This window comes from Aotus nancymaae, unplaced genomic scaffold, assembly GCF_030222135.1.
Source record: "Aotus nancymaae isolate 86718 unplaced genomic scaffold, 86718_ANA_hifiasm-v0.15.2.pri h1tg000003l, whole genome shotgun sequence".
Lineage (NCBI taxonomy): Eukaryota > Metazoa > Chordata > Mammalia > Primates > Aotidae > Aotus > Aotus nancymaae.
Genome location: NW_026988414.1, coordinates 75,778,328 through 75,800,617, shown reverse-complemented (window position 1 = coordinate 75,800,617; position 22,290 = coordinate 75,778,328). Strand labels below are relative to the sequence as shown.

The 22,290-nt window shown below is 37.6% G+C and overlaps 1 protein-coding gene across 1 annotated transcript in view; it reads right to left on the bottom strand.

Moving 5' to 3' along the window:
- The window catches only part of ETFA (electron transfer flavoprotein subunit alpha), a 93,393-nt gene that overhangs the window by 35,618 nt on the left and 35,485 nt on the right, over positions 1 to 22,290 (bottom strand). The gene's annotated exons all lie outside the window — the stretch shown is intronic.

Here is a 22,290-nt window from a genome sequence, read left to right as displayed (position 1 = left end):
GTCCAGTATTGATATCAACTAATCATTGAAGAATATTTTTACATGAATCCTTGGCAACGAACATCAGTGGTGATGAAATACTCACAGTGTTAAATAGCTTTTTTGAATCCCATGGTTTATTCTGGAAAAATGAAACTGACATTTGCAATGATGATGTGAAAATGATGGTGGGTAAAGCTACCACTGCCTTAGTGGTAGCATCAAGACAATGGCACCAAATTCACTGCGTTCTTCATGGCCACATACTCACAGTTTTTTATTTGGTTTTGTTTTTTTAATGCTACTTTCACCTAAGATCCTTGATAAAGCGGTAAGAATTATTAATCTTGTCCAGGAATGGTGGCTCACATCTGCAATCCCAGCACTTTAGGAGGCCGAGGCAAGAGGATCACTTAAGGTCAAGAATTTGAGACCAGTCTGGCCCAAATGGTGAAACCTTGTCTCTACTAAAAATACAAAAATTAGTGCAGTGGTTCACACCTGTAATCCCAGCTACTCAGGAGGCTGAGGCACCAGAATCACCTGAAGCCAGGAGGCAGAGGCTGCAGTGAGCCAAGATGGTGTCACTGCACTCCAACCTGGGCAACAAGAGCGAGACTCCATCTCAAGAATAAATAATTATTAACCTTATTAAATCTTGACCTTTGATTACATGTATCTTTACTGTTCTGTGTGACAAACTGTGAAGAATGTAGAAAGCACTTCCACTTCATACTAAAGCACAATGGGTTGTCTTGAGAGAAAGCACTTGATTAAAAGTTTGAGTTGCGGAGGAGTTCCAAGATGACCGGTTAGATCCACCTCAGGATTGCAGCTCCAAATGAAAGTGCAGAGGGTGAGTGGACGCTGCGTTTCCAGATGGATTTTTATTGCCCACAGACCAGGAGATTCGCAGGCGGAGGAGCCCCACGGGTCGCCAGCGCAGCCAGTGTGGCCGGCGCGGCTGTTTTGCCTGCGCCCCAGCGCAGCGACTCCGGGTGCAGAGTAAACGGGACTGTGTTCCCACTTAGCCAGCAAGGGGAGCTGAAACAGGAAGCCAGACCAGGAGATTCCCAGGCAAAAAAAGCGCCATGAATCTCAGAGCCGCGGTTTCAGCCAGCGCAGCCGCTCCTGGTGCAGAGTAAATGGGACTGCGTTCCCACTTAGCCAGCAAGGGGAGCTGAAACAGGGAGCCAGGCCAGGAGATTCCCGGGCAAAAAAAGCGCCGCGAATCTCAGAGTCACGGTTTCAGCAGCGCAGTGGGTCGCCGCAAGGGAAAACACACAGATCCCGGCACCTATTCAACAGGCGACCAGGTCACCTGGTAGAGAGCCAACCTTCAACGAAAAAATAAAAGGCTCTGAGGCAGGGAGCCAGGAGATCAGGTCTGGCTGGTCCCACTCCCACAAAACAAAAACAAAAATGAAAAAACAGCAATTGGAAACACTCTCTTTTGAGAGTTTCACAGCAAACACAGCTGAACCCGGGACAGTCCAGCTCTGTGGGGGAGGGGCGTCTGCCATTACTGAGGCAGCCTGCTGTTGCTGCGGCAACACGTCATTACAGAGAAAGTCCGTGATTACAGACGCGGGCCAACATTGCGGAAGCAGCTCTAACTACACCCATATAAACAGGACTGCAGGGAAGTTCACACAGCAGCCAGGTGGAGCCCACAGCAGCTCAGCGAAGCCTCTGCAGGCTGAGAGTGACTAGGCTGCCTCCTTGTGGGCAGGACAGCCCTGAAAAAAAAAAAGGGCAGCAGTACAGCTGAGACTCATAAAGCCCTAACTCCCTGGGACAGAACACCTGGGGGGAAAAAAAAAAGGGGGCGTGGTTTAAGAGTTCTGCTGCTGCAGACTTAAATTTACCAGCCCAGCAGCTCTGAATGAACAATGGGGCTCACAGCTCATCACCTAAGTTAATATAAAGGACTGTTTCCTCAAGCAGCTCCCGACCCCCATATATCCAAAGAGTCACCTCATAAAGGAGAGCTCAGACTGACATTTGGCAGGTATCCTTCTGGGACAAAGCAGAAGAAGAAACTGGTGGCAACCTTTACTGTTTGGCAGCTGCTGCAAGTGATCCCCAGGCAAGCAGGACCCGGAGGAGACCTCAGCAGTCCTACAGCAGAGGGGCCAGACTGTTAGAAGGAAAACTAAGAAACAGAAATAACTTCATCATCAACAAACAGGACGCCCACTCAGAGACCCAATCAGAAAGTCAACAACTACAAAGCCAACAGGTGGATAAATCCACAAAGATGGGAAGAAACCAGCGCAAAAAGGATGAAAACACCCGAAAACAGAACACCTCTCCTCCTACAAGGGATCACAACGCCTCACCAGCAAGGGAACAAGACTGGATGGAGAATGAGTGTGATGAAATGACAGAATCAGCCTTCAGAAAGTGGGTAATAAGATACTTCCGTGAGCTAAAAGAACACGTTCTAACCCAATGCAAAGAAACTAAGAACCTTGAAAAAAGATTTGACGAAATGCGAATGAGAATGGACAACTTAGGGAGGAATATGAGTGAATTGATGGAGCTGAAAAACACAACACAAGAACTTCGCGAAGCATGCACAAGTTTCAACAGCCGAATTGACCAAGCAGAAGAAAGGATATCAGAGGTCGAAGATCAACTCAATGAAATAAAACGAGAAGGCAAGATTAGAGAAAAAAGGGTAAAAAGGAATGAACAAAGTCAACAAGAAATATGGGACTATGTGAAAAGACCTAATCTTTGTGTGACAGGTGTACCTGAACGTGACGAAGAGAATGAATCCAAGCTGGAAAATACTCTTCAGGATATTATCCAGGAAAACTTCCCCAACCTAGCAAGGCAGGCCAATATTCAAGTCCAGGAAATACAGAGAACACCACAAACATATTCCTCAAGAAGAGCAACCCCAAGGCACATAATCGTCAGATTCACCAGGGTTGAAATAAAGGAGAAAATGCTAAGGGCAGCCAGAGAGAAAGGTCGGGTTACCCACAAAGGGAAGCCCGTCAGACTCACAGCGGATCTCTCAGCAGAAACCCTATAAGCCAGAAGAGAGTGGGGGCCGATATTCAACATCCTTAAAGAAAAGAACTTTCAACCCAGAATTTCATATCCAGCCAAACTAAGCTTCATAAGTGAAGGAAAAATAAAATCCTTTGTGAACAAGCAAGTACTCAGAGATCTCATCACCACCAGACCTGCTTTACAACAGCTCCTGAAAGAGGCACTACACATAGAAAAGAACAACCAGTATCAGCCACTCCAAAAACACACGAAATGGTAAAGAGCATCAACACAATGAAGAATCTGCATCAACCAACGGACAAAACATCCAGCTAGCATCAAAATGGCAGGATCAAATTCACACATAACAATATTAACCCTAAACGTAAATGGACTAAATGCCCCAGTCAAAAGACACAGACTGGCAAATTGGATAAAAAGCCAAAACCCATCAGTGTGCTGTATCCAGGAAACTCATCTCACATGCAAGGATACACAAAGGCTCAAAATAAAGGGATGGAAGAAGATTTACCAAGCAAATGGAGAGCAAAAAAAAGCAGGAGTTGCAATTCTCATCTCTGATAAAATAGACTTTAAAGCAACAAAGATCAAAAGAGACAAAGAAGGACATTACATAATGGTAAAAGGATCAATGCAACAAGAAGAGCTAACGATCCTAAATATATACGCACTTAATACAGAAGCACCCAGATACATAAGGCAAGTTCTTAATGACTTACAAAGAGAATTAGACTCCCACACAATAATAGTGGGAGACTTCAACACACCATTGTCAATATTAGACAGATCAACGAGACAGAAAATTAACAAGGATATCCAGGACTTGAACTCAGACCGGGACCAAGCAAACCTAATAGACATTTACAGAACTCTCCACCCCAAATCCACAGAATATACATTCTTCTCAGCACCACATCACACCTACTCTAAAATTGACCACATAATTGGAAGTAAGTCACTCCTCAGCAAATGCAAAAGAACGGAAACCATAACAAACAGTCTCTCAGACCACAATGCAATCAAGTTAGAACTGAGAATTCAGAAACCAACCCAGAACCGCACAGCTTCATGGAAACTGAACAACTTTCTCTTGAATGTTGACTGGATAAACAATGAAATGAAGGCAGAAATAAAGATGTTCTTCGAAACCAACGAGAACGAAGACACCACATACCAGAATCTCTGGGACACATTTAAAGCAGTCTCTAGAGGAAAATATATAGCCATAAGTGCCCACATGAGAAGCAAGGAGAGAGCTAAAATTGACACCCTATCGTCAAAACTGAAAGAGCTAGAGGAGCAAGATCAAAAAAACTCAAAAGCTAGCAGAAGACAAGAAATACCTAAGATCAAAGCAGAATTGAAGGAGATAGAGACACGAAAAACCCTTCAAAAAATCAATAAATCCAGGAGCTGGTTTTTTGAAAAGATCAACAAAATAGACCACTAGCCAGATTAATAAAGAAAAGAGAAAATAACCAAATAGATGCAAGAAAAAATGATCAAGGGGATATCACCACAGATTCCACAGAAATTCAAACCATCATCAGAGATTATTACAAACAACTTTATGCACATAAACTAGAAAACCTGGAAGAAATGGATAAATTCCTGGACAGTTGCCTCCTCCCAAGTCTAAACCAGGAAGAAGTCAAAACCCTGAATAGACCAATAACAAGGTCTGAAGTTGAGGCAGCAATTAACAGCCTACCACCCAAAAAAAGCCCAGGTCCGGATGGGTTCACAGCCGAATTCTACCAGACATACAAAGAGGAACTGGTACCATTCCTTCTGAAACTATTCCAAACAATCCAAAAAGAGGGAATCCTCCCCAAATCATTTTATGAGACCAACATCATCCTGATACCAAAACCCGGCAGAGACTCAACAAGAAAAGAAAACTACAGGCCAATATCCATGATGAATATAGATGCAAAAATCTTCAATAAAATACTGGCAAGCCGATTACAACAGCACATCAAAAAGCTTACCCACCAGGATCAAGTAGGATTCATCCCGAGGATGCAAGGCTGGTTCAATATATGCAAGTCTATAAATGTAATTCACCACATAAACAGAACCAAAGACAAAAACCACATGATTATCTCAATTGATGCAGAGAAGGCCTTCGACAAAATTCAACAGCCCTTTATGCTAAAAACCCTCAATAAACTAGGCATCGACGGAACATATCTCAAAATAATAAAAGCTATTTATGACAAACCAACAGCCAATATCATACTGAATGGGCAAAAACTGGAAGCACTCCCTTTGAAATCTGGCACTAGACAAGGATGCCCTCTCTCACCACTCCTATTCAATATAGTACTGGAAGTTCTAGCCAGAGCAATCAGGCAAGAAAAAGAAATAAAGGGTATTCAAATAGGAAAGGAGGACGTCAAATTGTCTCTATTTGCAGACGACATGATTGTATATCTAGAAGACCCCATCATCTCGGCCCAAAATCTCCTGAAACTGATAAGCAACTTCAGCAAAGTCTCAGGATACAAAATCAATGTGCAAAAATCACAAGCATTCCTATACACCAATAACAGACTTAAAGAGAGCCAAATCAAGAACAAACTGCCATTCACAATTGCTACAAAGAGAATAAAATATCTAGGAATACAACTAACAAGGAACGTAAAGGACCTCTTCAAGGAGAACTACAAACCACTGCTCAACAAAATAAGAGAGGACACAAACAGATGGAGAAACATTCCATGTTCATGGTTAGGAAGAATCAATATCGTGAAAATGGCCATACTGCCCAAAGTAATTTACAGATTCAATGCTATCCCCATCAAGCTACCAATGACCTTCTTCACAGAACTGGAAAAAACCACCTTAAACTTCATATGGAACCAAAAGAGAGCCCGCATAGCCAAGTCAATTCTAAGCAAAAAGAAGAAAGCGGGAGGCATCACACTACTGGACATCAAACTATACTACAAGGCTACAGTAATCAAAACAGCATGGTACTGGTACCAAAACAGAGATATAGACCAATAGAACAGAACAGAGGCCTCGGAGGCAACACAACACATCTACAACCATCCGATCTTTGACAAACCTGATAAAAACAAGCAATGGGGAAAGGGTTCCCTGTTTAATAAGTGGTGTTGGGAAAACTGGCTAGCCATATGCAGAAAGCAGAAACTGGACCACTTCCTGACACCTTACACTAACATTAACTCCAGATGGATTAAAGACTTAAACATAAGACCTAACACCATTAAAAACTCTAGAAGAAAACCTAGGCAAAACCATTCAGGACATAGGCGTAGGCAAGGACTTCATGACCAAAACACCAAAAGCATTGGCAACAAAAGCCAAAATAGACAAATGGGACCTAATCAAACTCCACAGCTTCTGCATGGCAAAAGAAACAGTAAATAGAGTGAATCAGCAACCAACAGAATGGGAAAAAATTTTTGCAGCTTACCCATCTGACAAAGGGCTGATATCCAGAATTTACAACGAACTAAAGCAGATTTACAAGAAAAAACAAACAAGCCCATTCAAAAATGGGCGAAGGATATGAATAGATACTTTACAAAAGAAGACATATATGAGGCCAATAAGCATATGAAAAAATGCTCATCATCACTGGTCATCAGAGAAATGCAAATCAAAACTACATTGAGATACCATCTCACGCCAGTTAGAAAGGCGATCATTAAAAAATCTGGAGACAACAGATGCTGGAGAGGATGTGGAGAAATAGGAACACTTTTACACTGTTGGTGGGAGTGTAAATTAGTTCAACCATTGTGGAAGACAGTGTGGCGATTCCTCAAGGACCTAGGAATAGAAATTCCATTTGACCCAGCAATCCCATTACTGGGTATATATCCAAAGGATTATAAATCGTTCTACTATAAGGACACATGCACACGAATGTTCACTGCAGCACAGTTTACAATAGCAAAGACCTGGAACCAACCCAAATGCCCATCGATGACAGACTGGACAGGAAAAATGTGGCACATATACACCATGGAATATTATGCAGCCATCAAAAACGATGAGTTCGCGTCCTTTGTAGGGACATGGATGAACCTGGAAACCATCATTCTCAGCAAACTGACGCAAGAACACAAAATCAAACATCGCATGTTCTCACTCATAGATGGGTGTTGAACAATGGGAACACATGGACACAGGGAGGGGAGCACTCTACACTGGGGTCTGTTGGGGGGAAATAGGGGGGACAGCGGGGAGTGGGGAGTTGGGGAGAGATAGCGTGGGGAGAAATGCCACATATAGGTGAAGGGGAGGAAGGCAGCAAATCACACTGCCACGTATGCACCTATGCAACAATCTTGCATGTTTTTCACATGTACCCCAAAACCTAAAATGCAATTAAAAAAAAAAAAAGAAAAGAATGAAGGCATTCAAGGGTCAATGAACTATTTAGAATAGCTAGAGTGCCAGCATGGACAGAATACTACCCTCATTCTCTGATGCTTTTTACTTATCTGCTTTACCACTTCCTTACTCCCCCTCTAATGTCATTAGTTTAAGAAGGTAGAAGGACAAAATATAGCAAATAATAAAAGCTCAGTTAACTGCAGATTGTTCATTGGATTTAATGAAAATAATACCCATCCTTAACTGAATTTAATAACTTATTTTAACGATAATCACCTCTCTTGTCATCACTTTTATTTTACAGAAGAGAAGACAAAATATTCTGAGGTTAAAATTTTTCCAAAGTCACAAGAAGTGAGGCATAGTGTCCACTGTATGCCAGAGATTATTGTAGAAGATTTACATTCTTTATAAAAGGTATGTCAACTCTTGGATCATTAAATCTTTTTCATAGGAAAAAAAAAAAGTTTGAGTTGCAAGCTGAACCAGGTACTTTTTTCATGAAACATAATTTTTACTTCAAAGAAAAACTGACAGACATTTGCATTTTTTGCAGATATTTAACTGTGAATAAAGCGACCTCATCAATTCTGAGACAACAACTGAAAGTATTTCTAATCAAGGACAAAATTTGAAGTTTTAAGTTAAAATCAGAATTCTGAAACACTTGTATTGATGACTGTGAGCTTTGAGGATTCTTCTAACAAGATGAGTGATGCACCACATCATGTTTTTTGGTTAACGACGGACTGCATGTATGAGGGTGGTCCCATACAACTATAATGAAGCTGAAAAATTCCTATTGCTTTAGTGATGTCATCGCTGTTGTAACATCATAGCACAACATATTAACTATTCTATGTTTAGATACACAAATACCATTTTACAATGGCCTACAGCACTCAGTACAGTAACATACTATACAGATTTGTAGCCTAGCAGCAATAGGCTACCCCACATAGCTTATGTGTTTAGTAGACTATGCCATCCAGGTTTGTGTAAGTACACTCTATGATGTTCACACACTAACAAAATCGCCTAATGACACATTTCTCAGAATACATTCCTGTTGTTAAGTGATGCATGCCTGTATTAATGAATGGGATTTTTTATATTGACAAATGTGTCAACATTTGGAAGAGCTTCATAACTCAATAAACCATTATTTTCTAAATGAACAATGCATAATATTATAAAGTGGTAAAATATTCACTCAGGCCAGGTGCAGTGATTCACACCTGTAACCCAAGCACTTTGAGAGGCCAAGACAGGTGGATCACTTGTGCCTAGGAATTTAAGACTTTCCTGGGTAATACAGAAAGACTCCACCTCTACAACAAATACAAAAATTAGCTGGGTGTGGTGACATATGCCTGCAGTTCCAGCTACTTGGGAGGCTGAGGTAAGAAGATTCTCTGAGCCCAGGAGGCAGAGGTTGCAGTGAGCCATGATTGTGCCATGCACTGAAGCCTAGGTGACAGAATGGGACCCTGTCCCCCACGCCTTGAAAAAAAATTTCATTCAAAGTGTAATACAGACCAATGGATTTTAATGTAAGAGTATGAAAAGTGAGAGAGATCCAAGATGGCTGATCACTAGCAGCTCGGGCTCGTAATTCCCAGTGAAAGCGCAGAGAACGAGAGGACGCCACGCTTTCAGACGAGTATTTGTAGCTCACGGACTAGGAGATTCCCAGCAGAGGAGCACCACGGGTCGCCAGGGCGACTCTTGTGGCCGGTGCGGCAGTTTTGCTGGCACCTTAGCGTGCCAGTTCTTGGTGCAGAGTCCGGAGATTCCTGGGCAGAAAAGCACCATCAATCTTAACACCGCTATTTTGGCCGGCGCAGTGGATTGCTCAGATTTCGGCGCTGGGAATCAACAAGTTGGACGTCAGCTCAGAGACCTAGTTAGAGAGTCGGTAATTACAAAGACGACAGACGGATAAATATATAATGAAGGGAAGAAACCAGCGTAAAAAGGCAGAGAATACTCAAAATCAGAATGCCTCTCCCTCTACAGGGGATCGCAATTCCTCATCAGTAATGGAACAAGGCTTAATAGATTACAAGTGTGTTCCAATAACAGAAGCAGGTTTCAAAACGTAGGTGATAAGAAACTTCTGTGAATTAAAAGAACTTGTTCTAACCCAATACAAAGAAACTAAGAACCTTGAAAAAAGGTTTGACGAAATGTTAACAAGAATGGACAATTTAGAGAAGAATATAAGTGAATTGATGGAGCTGAAAAACACAACACGAGAACTTCGCGAAGCATGCACAAGTTTAAACAGTCGAATTGATCAAGCAGAAGAAAGGATATCAGAAGTCGAGGACCAGCTCAGTGAAATGAAACGAGAAGACAAGATTGGAGAAAAAAGGATGAAAAGGAATGAGCAAAGTCTCCAGGAAATATGGGACTATGTGAAAATACCTAATTTACGTTTGATAGGTGTACCTGAATGTGACGAAGAGAATGAATCCAAGTTGGAAAATACTCTTCAGGATATTATTCAGGAAAACTTTCCCAACCTGGCAAGGCAGGGTAATATTCAACTCCAGGTAATACAGAGAACACCACAAAGATATTCTTGAAGAAGACCAACCCCAAGGCACATAATCGCCAGATTTATTAGGGTTGAAATGAAGGAGAAAATACTAAGGGCAGCCAGAGAGAAAGGTCAGGTTGCCCATAAAGGGAAACCTATCAGACTTACAGCAGATCTCTCAGCAGAAACCCTACAAGCCAGAAAAGAGTGGGGACCAATATTTAACATCCTTAAAGAAAAGAACTTTCAACCCAGAATTTCATATCCAGCCAAACTAAGCTTTATAATCGAAGGAAAAATTAAATCTTTTGCGAACAAACAAGTACTTAGAGACTTCACCACCACCAGGCCTGCTTTACAAGAGCTTCTGAAAGAAGCACTATACATATAAAGGAGCAACCAATATCAGCCTTTCCAAAAATATATCAATAAGCAAAGAGCATTAACACAATGAAAAATTTACACTAACTAATGGGCAAAACAGCCAGGTAGCATCAAATGCCAGTATTAAACCTATATATATATTCTAATTGGATAAAAAGCCAAAACCCATTGGTATGCTGCATCCAGACCCATCTCACATGCAACGATACAAAGACTCAAAACAAAGAGAAGGAGGAAAATTTATCAACCAATCAGAGAGTAAAAATAAACAAACAGAAAGCAGGATATGCAATTCTCGCCTCTGATAAAGTAGACTTTAAAGCAACAAAGAGCTAAAGAGGCAAAGAAGGACATTACATAATGGCAAAAGGATCAATGTAACAAGAAGAGCTAACGATTTTATAGATCAACGAGACAGAAAATTAACAAGGACATTCAGGATTTGAACTCAGACCTGGAACAAGTAAACTTAATAAACATTTACAGAACTCTCCACTTCAAATACACAAAACATACATTACCACCTCACACCTATTCCAAAAGCGACTACATAATTGGAAGTAAATCACTCCTCAGTAATCGCATAGCATTTCATAGGTTTAAATGAAATATTGGTTGGCTGCTTGTTTGTTATTTTCTTCCCTTACTCCTTCCTGTCTACATCAAGTATAATTATTGGTATAAAAGAGGTTTTCAATACCCATTACTAAACTGCATTCTAGCCTGGGCAAGAAAGCAATACTCCCATCCTCTTTCTCTCTTTCTCTTCCTTTTTCTTCCTCTTCTTCATTTTTTTTCTTTCTTTCTTTCACACAAAAAAAAAAAAAAAAAAAGAGAAAAGTTCACTCATCTGGTCTGAGATTCCACACTGCAAATAACCTTTAAGAAAATTCTATCTTTCAAGTTTAGTGTAGTATAAGAAAAGAATATTCACGATTACCTTAAAAGGCTACCAAAATACTCTTTTCCAACTATCTATCTGTGTGATGCTGGATTTTCTTCATATTCTTCAATCAAACCAGCATAAAACAACACATTCATAGAAAACATGAGAATCTAGCAGTCTTCTATTAAGCCAGATACCACATCAAAAATACAAAGTTCCATTTCATTAATTTTTTTTATTTTGTAAGACAGTCATTCTCATTAAAATGTTACTTATATAACAAATTTTTTTGTTTTCAAATCAATTAGCAAATGTTAAAATTTTTCTAATTTCTAACATAAATATTAATAGATATGAGAGGTCCCCAGTAATTCTTTTTTTTTTTTTTTCGAATCTCACTCTGATGCCCAGGCTGGAGTGCAGTAGCATGATCTCAAGCGATTCTCCTGCCTCAGCCTCCCAAGTAGCTGGGACTAGAGGTGTGCACCACCATGCCCAGCTAATTGTTTGTATTTTTAGTAGAGACAGGGTTTCACCATGTTGGCCAGGCTGGTCTCGAACTCCTGACCTCAGATGATCCACTAGCCTCAGCTTCCCAAAGGGCTGGGAATACAAGTGTGAGCCACCACACCCAGCCTCCAGTGATTTTTAAAAATAAGCGGTCCTAAGTTAAAATTTGAAAAATTTATAATATATATGATGAAAGAGAAAAATGTGAAAATATAATCAAAGGAGGCCAGTCCTGAAATGATCTAGATTTTGAAATTAGTACACAAGAATTTTAAAGTAGGTATTATACCTACGCTCAAGTATGTAAAGTAAAATATTTGTAATGGTCAAACAGATAAGAAATTAGAGAAATAAAAATTTTTAAAACAACCAAATGCAAATATAGAACTAAAAAATACAAAGCCTAGAATAAGAAAGTCCCTGGATAGGTTTAAAAGCATATTAAAATTATACAAGAGTTAATGACCTTGAAAATGGACCAAAAGAAATGATTCAAGTTATAGAGAGGAGACAAAAAAAGAGGAAAAAGAATCAACAGAACCCTAGCAATCTGGGGAAGAACATCAAGATATCTAAAATATGTGTAACTGGAATCCCAGAACAAAAGTGAAAAAAAAAAAAAGAAGCAGAAAAAATAGTAACATAAAACATCCCAAATGTTGTAAAAGGCATATATTTATAGATTTAAGAAGCTTGCTATCTGAAGCAGGATAAATACAAAAAGACACACTCCTAGGTACGTCATAATCAAACTTCTAAAGATCAAAGAGAAAATCTTGAAAGCAACAAAAAACATATGAGTAACAATACAAATAATGGCTGAGCTCTCATTAGAAATAATGAAGACCAGAAGACAATGGAACAACCCATTCAAAGTGCTGGGGTGAACTCAACCTCAAATTCTATACCTAAGAATAGGCGTGTCAGGATGGCCCAGTAATCTAAGGCACCAGACTCAAGCTCTATCTAAAAACAACAACAACTTTCAAGGATGAAAGTATAGCCAGGTGCAGTGGCTCACACCTGTAATCCTAGCACTTTGGGAGGTCAAGGAAAGTGAAACGCTTCAGCTCAGGAGTTCGAGACCAGCCTGGACAACATGGTAAAAATATAAAAAATTAGCCATCTCTACCAAAAATATAAAAATTTAGCCAGGGGTGGTGGCACACACCTGCAGTCCCAGTGAGGAGGCTGAGGTGGGAGGATCGCTTGAGCCTGGGAGGTGGAAGCTGTAGTGAGCCAAGACAACACCACTGTACTCCAACTTGGGTGACAGAGCAAGACACCATCTCAAAAACAAAACAAAACAAAATGAAAGTACAATAAAGATATTTTCAGACTGATAAAAACAGAATTCATTACCATCATACCAATACTACGAAATATAAGGACATGAAATGATGTAAGAAGGAAACTCAAGTCTTAGATGGAATGAAGGCTACTAGAAATGGTAAATATATGGGGGTAATTTTTTTTGGTAGGGGGCGAAGACAGAGTCTCACTCTGGCACCTAGGCTGGAGTACAATGGCACAATCTTGGCTCACTGCAACCTCTGCCTCTCGAGCTCAAGCAATTCCTCCACCTCAGTCTCCCGAGTAACTGGGACTACAGGTGTATACCACCATGCCTGGCTAATTTTTGTATTTTTTTGGAGAGATAGGGTTTCTCCATGTTGCCCAGGCTGGTCTCTAACTCCTGGGCTCAAGCAATCCACCTGCCTTGGCCTCCCAAAGCACTGGGATTACAGGTGTGAGCCACCACACCTGGCAGGGAGTAAGTTTTTATTAAAGTGTACCCTTTTTTATATTTTAATTTCTTTAAAATACACATGAATGTTTAACATAAAAATTATAACACTGTACTGTGAGGTATGTAGATATAATACAGATGAGCAGTAAAGCATGATGGTAAATGAAACCACAGTTGACATGGATATGAAATGGGCAGGTCCCCTTATCTGCAGTTTTTGTTCTGTCTCTGCCATCCCTGAGACAGCAAGACCAAGCACTCCTCTTCCTCCTCCTCCTCAGCTTACTCAATATAAAGACAATGAGGATGAAGACCTTTATGATGATCTACCTCCACTTAATAAATAGTAAATATATTTTCTCTTCCTTATAATCTTCTTAACATTTTTTCTCTAGCTTATTTTATTATAAAAACACTAGTATATAATATACATAACATATAAAATAAGTGTTAATCAATTGTTTATGTTATTGATAAGGCTTCTGGTCAACAGCTATTAGTAGTTAAATTTAGGGGCAGTCAAAAGTTATACACAGATTTTCACCTATATAGTGGGTCATCACCCCAACTCTCATGTTGTTCAAGGATCAACTGTATATGACTCCAAAGTTTTAAGTGAATTAGTACAACATTAACTCTCTGTGAAAAGTTAAATATGTTGCAATCGCAATCGAAATCACTAAAAAACAAAATAATGCAAAGAGGTATAGCTAAAAATCCAACAAAAGAATTTAAAATATTCAACTGGTCCAAAATAGGGCAGAAAAGGAGAAGCAGAGAAACAGAACAAAACAAAGCAAGTATATGAACAAAAACAAATGGGATAAACAGGATACAAATGGCAAAATGACAGAACTAAACCCAACTGTAAAAATACTTACAAACTACTTTCACTTCCAACCAAGCTGTAGTAACAGGAATTGAATGTACCCTTTGCCTGAAATAACTAAAACACTGGACAAAAGTTAAGAAGGATATCAGGCAGCACAGATTCCAAAACCAGGAGAAACAAGATGAGCCCAGTGATTGTCCCAGCCTACCAATTTGAGCAAATTTCCAGGATACACTGCATATTTAAAAGCAAAATCTGAATGGCTCAAACTGTTTCTAAATAATTTTCACTGCATCCTAGAATAAAGCCATAAAAAAATAATAATAATAAAATCATGTCATCTGCAGCAACAGAGATAGAACTGGAGGTCATTATCTTAAGTGAAATAAGCCAGGCACGAAGAGTCAAATATCACACGTTTTCTCGTATATGTGGAAACTAAAAAATTAGATTGCACTGAGGTAGAGAGTGGAAAGCTAGATAACAGAGACCAGGAAGGGTGAATGGGGGTATGGGGGAGGATGAAGAGAGATAGGTTAAAGAGTACAAAGATACATTTAGACACAAGGATACAAGGAATAAAGCCAATGTTTGATAGCAGAGTAGGTGACTTTAGCTGACAAAAACGTACTGTACTCAGGTGATAGATATCCTACATACCCTGACTTTATCACCACTCATTATACACATGTAACAAAATTTCACATGTATTCCATAAATTTGTACATGTTTTAAAATTTGAAATTAAAAAAATTTAAAGAAATATTTACAGGAATACAAAAATATCTAGTATTCAGCAAGGTAGAATTTGCAATGTCTGGCATCCAATGAAAAATTACCCACACATCAAACATGCAGTTAAATATGATCTATAATGAGAAGAAAAGTCAATTGATATCAATTCCCAAATGACAAAATGAAAGAATTTGTGAAGAGGGATATTAATAGTTATTATAAGTATATCCCAGATGTCCAAGAAGGTAGAGAAAAGATTAAAGATATTAGGTAGCAAAATGGAAGATACAAAATGGCCCAAATCAAACTTCTGGAGATAAAAATTGTAACTACAAAATCTGTGCTAAACATATATATATATATATATATATATATATATATATATATATATATAAACTGGATGGAATTAGCAGCAGATTAGACACTGCAGAAAAAACAATTAGTGACCTGAAAATACAGCAAAAGAAACTATCCAAAGCAAAATGCAAAGAGAAAAAAGAAAAGAAATAAACAGAGCATTGCTAAGTTGTGGAAAAACTTTAGGAGACCTAATACATGTGCAATTGGAGCAGAAAAGTTATTTGGATATGCATATTTTTTATTAAATAATTTAAAAATTTGTAAATTTGATAAAAGTAAAACCCTACAGATCTAAGACGCTCAATGAACCCCAAGAACAGGAAATACGAAAGAAACTTCAAGATGTATCATAATCCAATTGCTTAATGAGTGATAAACAGAAACTCTTAAAAGCAGTCAGAGAAAAATATAAATGACTTTAAAGCTCCACTAGAAAAATCATAGCTGGTCAGAATGGATTTAAAAAGCAAGACTCAACTATACATATCTATAGGAAATACATTTTAAATATAAAGAAAGATACACTGAAAAAGACAGAAAAAGATACACTATATGAGTAAGCATAAGAAATATGAAGTGTCTTTATTAATATCAGACAAAGTAGACTTCAAGACAGAGTACTACCAAACATAAAGAGGAAAATCACATAATAATAAAATAACCAATTTATCAGGAAGATAGAATAATCATGAATGAGTGTCCCAGTAAGAGTGTTTCAAAATATATCAAGCAAAAACTGACACAACTGAAGTGAGAAACTGACAAATCCACAATCATAGTTTTTAACACCTTCTCCCAGTTAGTGACAGAACAACTAGATCAAAAAATTTGGTAAGGGCATAAAAGATGTAGAGTAGGGGTTGGCAAACTTTATCTCTAAAGGGTTAGACAGTAAATATTTTTGGTTTTGTCGGCTATAGAGTCTCTGTTGTTAAACACTCAATTTTTCTTTTATAAAGCAAAAGCAGACATAGACAAAGAAATATGCAAATGAGGCTGGGTGTGGTGGCTCACACCTGTAACCTTAGCACTTTGGGAGGCCAAGGCAGCCAGAATGCCTGAGCGCAGAAGTTTGAGATCAGCCTGACCAACATGGTGAAAACCCATCTCTACTAAAATACAAAAATTAGCCAGGTGTGGTGGTGTGCGCCTATAGTTCCAGCTACTCAGGAGGCTGAGGCACAAGAATTGCTTTAACCCGGGAAGCAGAGGTTGCAGTGAGCCGAGATCACACCACTGCACTCCAGCCTAGGTGACAGAGCAAGACTTCATCTCAAAAACAAACAAACAAAAAAGTAGTATATGAATGAGTATGGCTGTATTCCAATAAAACCTTAAGTACAAATACAAGCAACAATCCAGACTTGTCCTGTTGACCTACACTTACGGAATACTACTTCCAACAACTACAGAATACATGTTCTTTTCAAGTGCACAAGGTATGTTCACCAAGATAGAGCATATGCTGGGTCATAAAATAAATCTCAATAAATTTTAAGATTGAACTGTTATAAAAGATGTTCTCTGACCACAATGAAATTATATTAGAAACCAATAACAGAAAGCCATCTGGGAAAAACACACAAATATCTAGAAATAAAACATTTAGAAATTAGAAAATATTTTGAAATGAAGGATAAAACTGTATCAAAAGTTGTGGGCTGCAGCTAAAGAAGTACTTACAGGGAAATTTATAGCTTTAATATTTATATTTTAAAATAAGAAAAATACAAAATTAATAAAGTTCTACCTTAAAAGCCAGGAAAGCCCAAAGTAATTAGAAGGAAGAAAATAAAGAGCAAAAATCAATAAAATGAAAAAGAAACAACAGAAAAAATTAATAAAGCTAAATGTGGGTTCATTGTTGGTGTAGTTGCTCTGGAAAACAGTTTGCAGCTCCTCTAAAGTAGAGTGTCCAATCTTTTGGCTTCCTGGGGCCACGATGGAAGGAGATTTGTCTTCGAACACATAAAATACACTAACAATAACCGATGAGCTAAAAAAAAAAAAAATTCATAATGTTTTAAGAAAGTTTATGAATTTGTGTTGGGTACATTCAAAGCCATCCTGGGCTGTGGGTTGGACAAGCTGCTCTAAAGGTTGAACACAGAGTTACCAAATGACCCAGAAATTTCACTCCTAGGTATATACACAAGAGAAATGAAAATACAAGTTCACACAAAAAACTTGTATGCAAATGTTCACAGCAGCATTATTTATTCATAATAGTTAAGAAGTAAAATCAACCCAAATGTCCATCAAATGATGAATGGATAAAATGTGGTATAGAATGGAATATTATTTAGCAATAAAAAGAAGTACTATGACATAAATGAACCTTGAAAACATCATGCTAAATGAAAGAAATTAGTCACAAAAGATCAAATATTATATAATTCCATTTATATGAAATGTCTAGAATAGGCAAATCTATAGAGACAGAAAGATTAGCAATTGCCTAGGACGAGGGGAGTTGGGAAGAAAATAAGTATGGGGTTTCTTTTATGGGTGATAAAAAAAAAACATTTAAAACTGATTGAGGTAAAGATTGTACAATTCTGTGAACACCCTAAAAGTCACTGAGTTAAACACTTTAAACAGTATGCATTTTATGGTATGTAAATTATATCTCAATAAAGCTTGACCTCCCAAAGTGCTGGGATTACAGGCTTGAACCACTGAGCCCAGCCAAAGCTATTATTTTTTAAAGTTGGAACACTGAAAACATTTTTTAAAACTTTTTATAAACTCCTGGCTAGACTAATGAAGAGGGGAGAACAAAAAAAGAAAAAACACAAACTAATAATATAAGAAAAGAAAGAGGAAGTATCATTCCAGACATTATAGACAATTTAAAAAAAAGGCAATATCATAAACAACTTCATCTAACACATTTGACAATTTAGAGGCAATGGATCAGTTTCTTGAAAAGTACCATTTAGCAAAACTGACACAAAATAAAATGGAAAATCTGAATAGCCCTAAATCTATTAAAGAAACTGCATTCTTTGTCAAATAGTCCAAGAAAGAAAACACCAGGCCTCTATGGCTGCACTGATAAATGATATCAAACATTTAAGAAAAAAAAAAAAAAACCAACCTTTCACAAACTCATTCAGAAAATAAAGCAGGAAGAAACACCTTCCAACCATTTTACAAAGTTAGCATAATGCTGATACCAAAACTATACAGCTATATTTTTAAAATAAAATTACAGAATATCCTGATAAAGACAGACTTGAAAATTCTTAATACAATATGAGCAAATCAAAATCAGAAATATATTAAAAGGATAACATGATCAACTACAATTTATCCCAGTAATTCAAGGTGGTTTAACATTTGAAAATCAAATAATTCACCATATTAGCAGAATAAAGAAAAGCTATCCAATTATCTCAACAGAAAAGGAAACATCTGACAAAATTCAACACACATTCAGAAAACTCTCAGCAAATTAGAAGGGAACCTCCTCACTTTGACACTATTAGGAAAATCAATAGGTAAGCCACAGACTGGGAGAAAATATTTGTAAAACCCATGTCTAACAAGAAACTTGTACAAGAATATGTAAAATATGTCTACAACTCAATAATGAAAACAAGCAATTCAATTAAAAAAAGGGCAAAAGATTTGAACAGGCACTTCATAAGAAAGATATTTAAATGGCCAGTAATACAACAGTGCTCATCATCATTAGATGAGCATTAGATTAATTTGTATGGAAATGCAAATTAAAACCAATAACATCCACCAAAATGTCTAAAACACCAAATGGGAAAAATGAGGAGCAACTAGAACCCACATACGTAGTTGGTATGGGTGTAAAATTGTACAACCACCTTGGGAAAAAACTACCCAGATAGATGTGTCAGAGTCCAAATAGAGTAGGGAGGGTATCTATACAGGAAGACTATTCAGTTCAAGGTGTTGGAGCTTGAGTGGGGCAAGGAGGGCATCTGTGAGAGTACTGGCAGGGTCCAGGTTTCTCACCATAGGAGAAAGACATTATAAATAGGAGAATGAAGAAAACTAGAATTAACCCTGTGGTATGAAACTAGAATTGGAGATATCAGTGTACACCTATGGTTTTCAATATATACAACTGACGTAGAAATACAGAAGTAAATGTGTTTGTATATGTATGTATATGCATGTATTTTGCCTACACATACACATGCCCACACACATTCTCTAGGTTTTTTCACTGAGATGTGTGGGAGCACTGACATCAACAGCAATGAGCATAACTAGCGTTGAGATATTGGCTTCTAAATACTATTCTTCAGCAAAAGAAACCAAGATTCCTTGAAGAACTTACTAGTTCCAGAGATGGGATAGGAAAAATACAAAATGAGCCTGGAACATCTTGTCTTGTCAGAAAGTAAAAAAGGATTCAAAGAATGATAGCAACATGTCAGAAAGACACAGAGGGCCTCTCACTAGCCAAACAAGGGATTTGTACATCAATAATAATGACAACCATAGATTTTTACCCATTGAATAAAATAGGAACCATAAGTCCATAATGATATAAATAAATGAATAAATTGAAAGTTTATGGCTGGGCGTGGTGGCTCACATCTGTAATCCCAGCACTTTAGGAGGCCGAGGCAGGTGGATCACTTGAGGCCAGGGGTTCCAGACCAGCCTGGCCAACATGATGAAACCTGGTCTCTACTAAAAATACAAAAATTAGCCAGGCAAGTTGGTACGTGCCTGTAATCCAAGCTACTGGGGAGGCTGAGACATAAGAATCATTTGCACCCTGGAGGTGGAGGTTCCACTGAGCCAAGATTGCACCACTGCACTACACAACCTGAGTGACAGAGCAAGACTGTGTCTCAAAAAAAAAAAGTTTGAGGAAAATTGGAATATTTACATCATTTCAAAGTACCTCCACATAAAATATGTATTACAATGGGAAAAGTAACTTTACAGTGGAGAAGCTAGCACATATTACCTTAAGCAAAGGATTAAAGCGAAAATCATTAATGAAAGACCAAATGAAATTGTATACCATATGATAAGATCATTTCTGTGATATTCCTGTTCAAGAACTATAACCTAAATTAAAGACATTAGACAAATCCAAATTGATGGACATTCTATAAAACAGTTGTCCAGTAATCTTCACAATTCCTTCATGAAGGTAAGACTGTGGAACTATTAATATTTGAGATTAAAGGACACATGATAATTATAATATGTCATTGCATTATATCCTTTTGATATAAAAGACATTTCTGGAATAATACGAAAAACCTGAATGTCAGGGTATGATGCTTAGATGGTACTATGTATCAATGTTAATGTCCTAATTTAAAAAGTTGTATTGTGGTTATATCAGAAAAATGTCACATTTGGGGATCATCACAGCAACTTACACAAATCCTCCATAAAAATAAAGGTTTTTGTTCTGTACTTATGTAAGTTTTCTGTAAATCTGAGATAGAGTTTCCAAAAAGTTTCAGAGTCTTAACAAAACGTACATACATACACAAATTTTGTGTGTGTGTATATACAACCCCAAGTTAATGAATCCGTATATATACTGATTCATTAAAGTATATACATATATATGTAGGTACAAGTATATATACATACTGATTCATATATACATACATACACACACACACGCTGAGCTAATGAATCAAAATTATTTTGGGGGTTGTATAGTTTATGTTCAAATCTTCAAAGCATTTAATACATTTCCTTGTGAAAAAAAAATGTGATGGTTCTATATTCAGAGAATATTACTGAATAATGCTGATTATATGCCATTTATTTTCAATATAGGAAAGGATACCACCAGTCACTCCCTGCCACTCTGCTCTTCAGTTTGATAACCACAAGTGCTCTCTGTCAATCAAAATAAGTCTCTGTCACTTCAGTGTATATCTCTGAATTTCTTGTAGACATATTTTTGGTTAGAAAGGTTGTGGGTCTGCGGATCTTTTATGAAATCAGGCCTACAAGATGTCTACTCACGTAAAATGGAAAGATTTCCACAAATAATGTGTGTTCCAGTCAGGCATGGCAGCACCTACCTGTAGTCCCAGCTACTCAAGAGGCTGAGTTGGGAGGATCAATTGAGGCTACGAGTTAGAGGTGGTGATATGTTACCATCTTGCCGGTGACCAACCCCTGCACTCCAGCCTGGGTAACATAGCAAGACCCTGTCTCTTAAAATATATATATATATATGTGTATATATATATATGTATATATATATATATATATACATATATATATATATATATGTGCATGTGTGCTAGAGCTAATTAAATGTCATGGAAGGCTCAAGCTCATCTGCTCAATAAATCCACTCTCACAGCCTAATTCAATATGACAAGCAAACAGGCCACATGATGTTGTCACTTAATTTATGAATAGTTCTAGTATGTATTTTAAGCTTTAAATCTTCTTTTCTGACTTCAAGTAAGCTGAATAACACAAAACGTATTAATCATAAGAAGAAAGACTGGTACATCAGACTACCAAAATGAGAAGTCTCTACTCATCAAAAGAAAATGAATAGGAAGCCCTAGCATGAGAAAAAATACAGCATATAACTGACAAAGAATTTGTTATGTAGGTTATATAAAAAACTCTTACAAAGAGAAAACAAAAAGATGAAGAACTCAAGTTTTAAACAGGCAAAAGATTTGAACAAATACATCAAACTTCAAAAATAAGCCTAGAAAAATTTGACTATAACATCTTAAATTTATGAATGAATATCTCACAGAATAGAGCATTGAGATCTAAGTTTTTTTTTTTAATGGACAGGACTTCATATTGTTTTGAAATATATTTAAAAAACATGTTTTCCTGCATACTATACAAGTTTAAACTGGCTGAGACTCCTATTCACTGAAAAGCTGTACCACCGAAGAAATATAAAG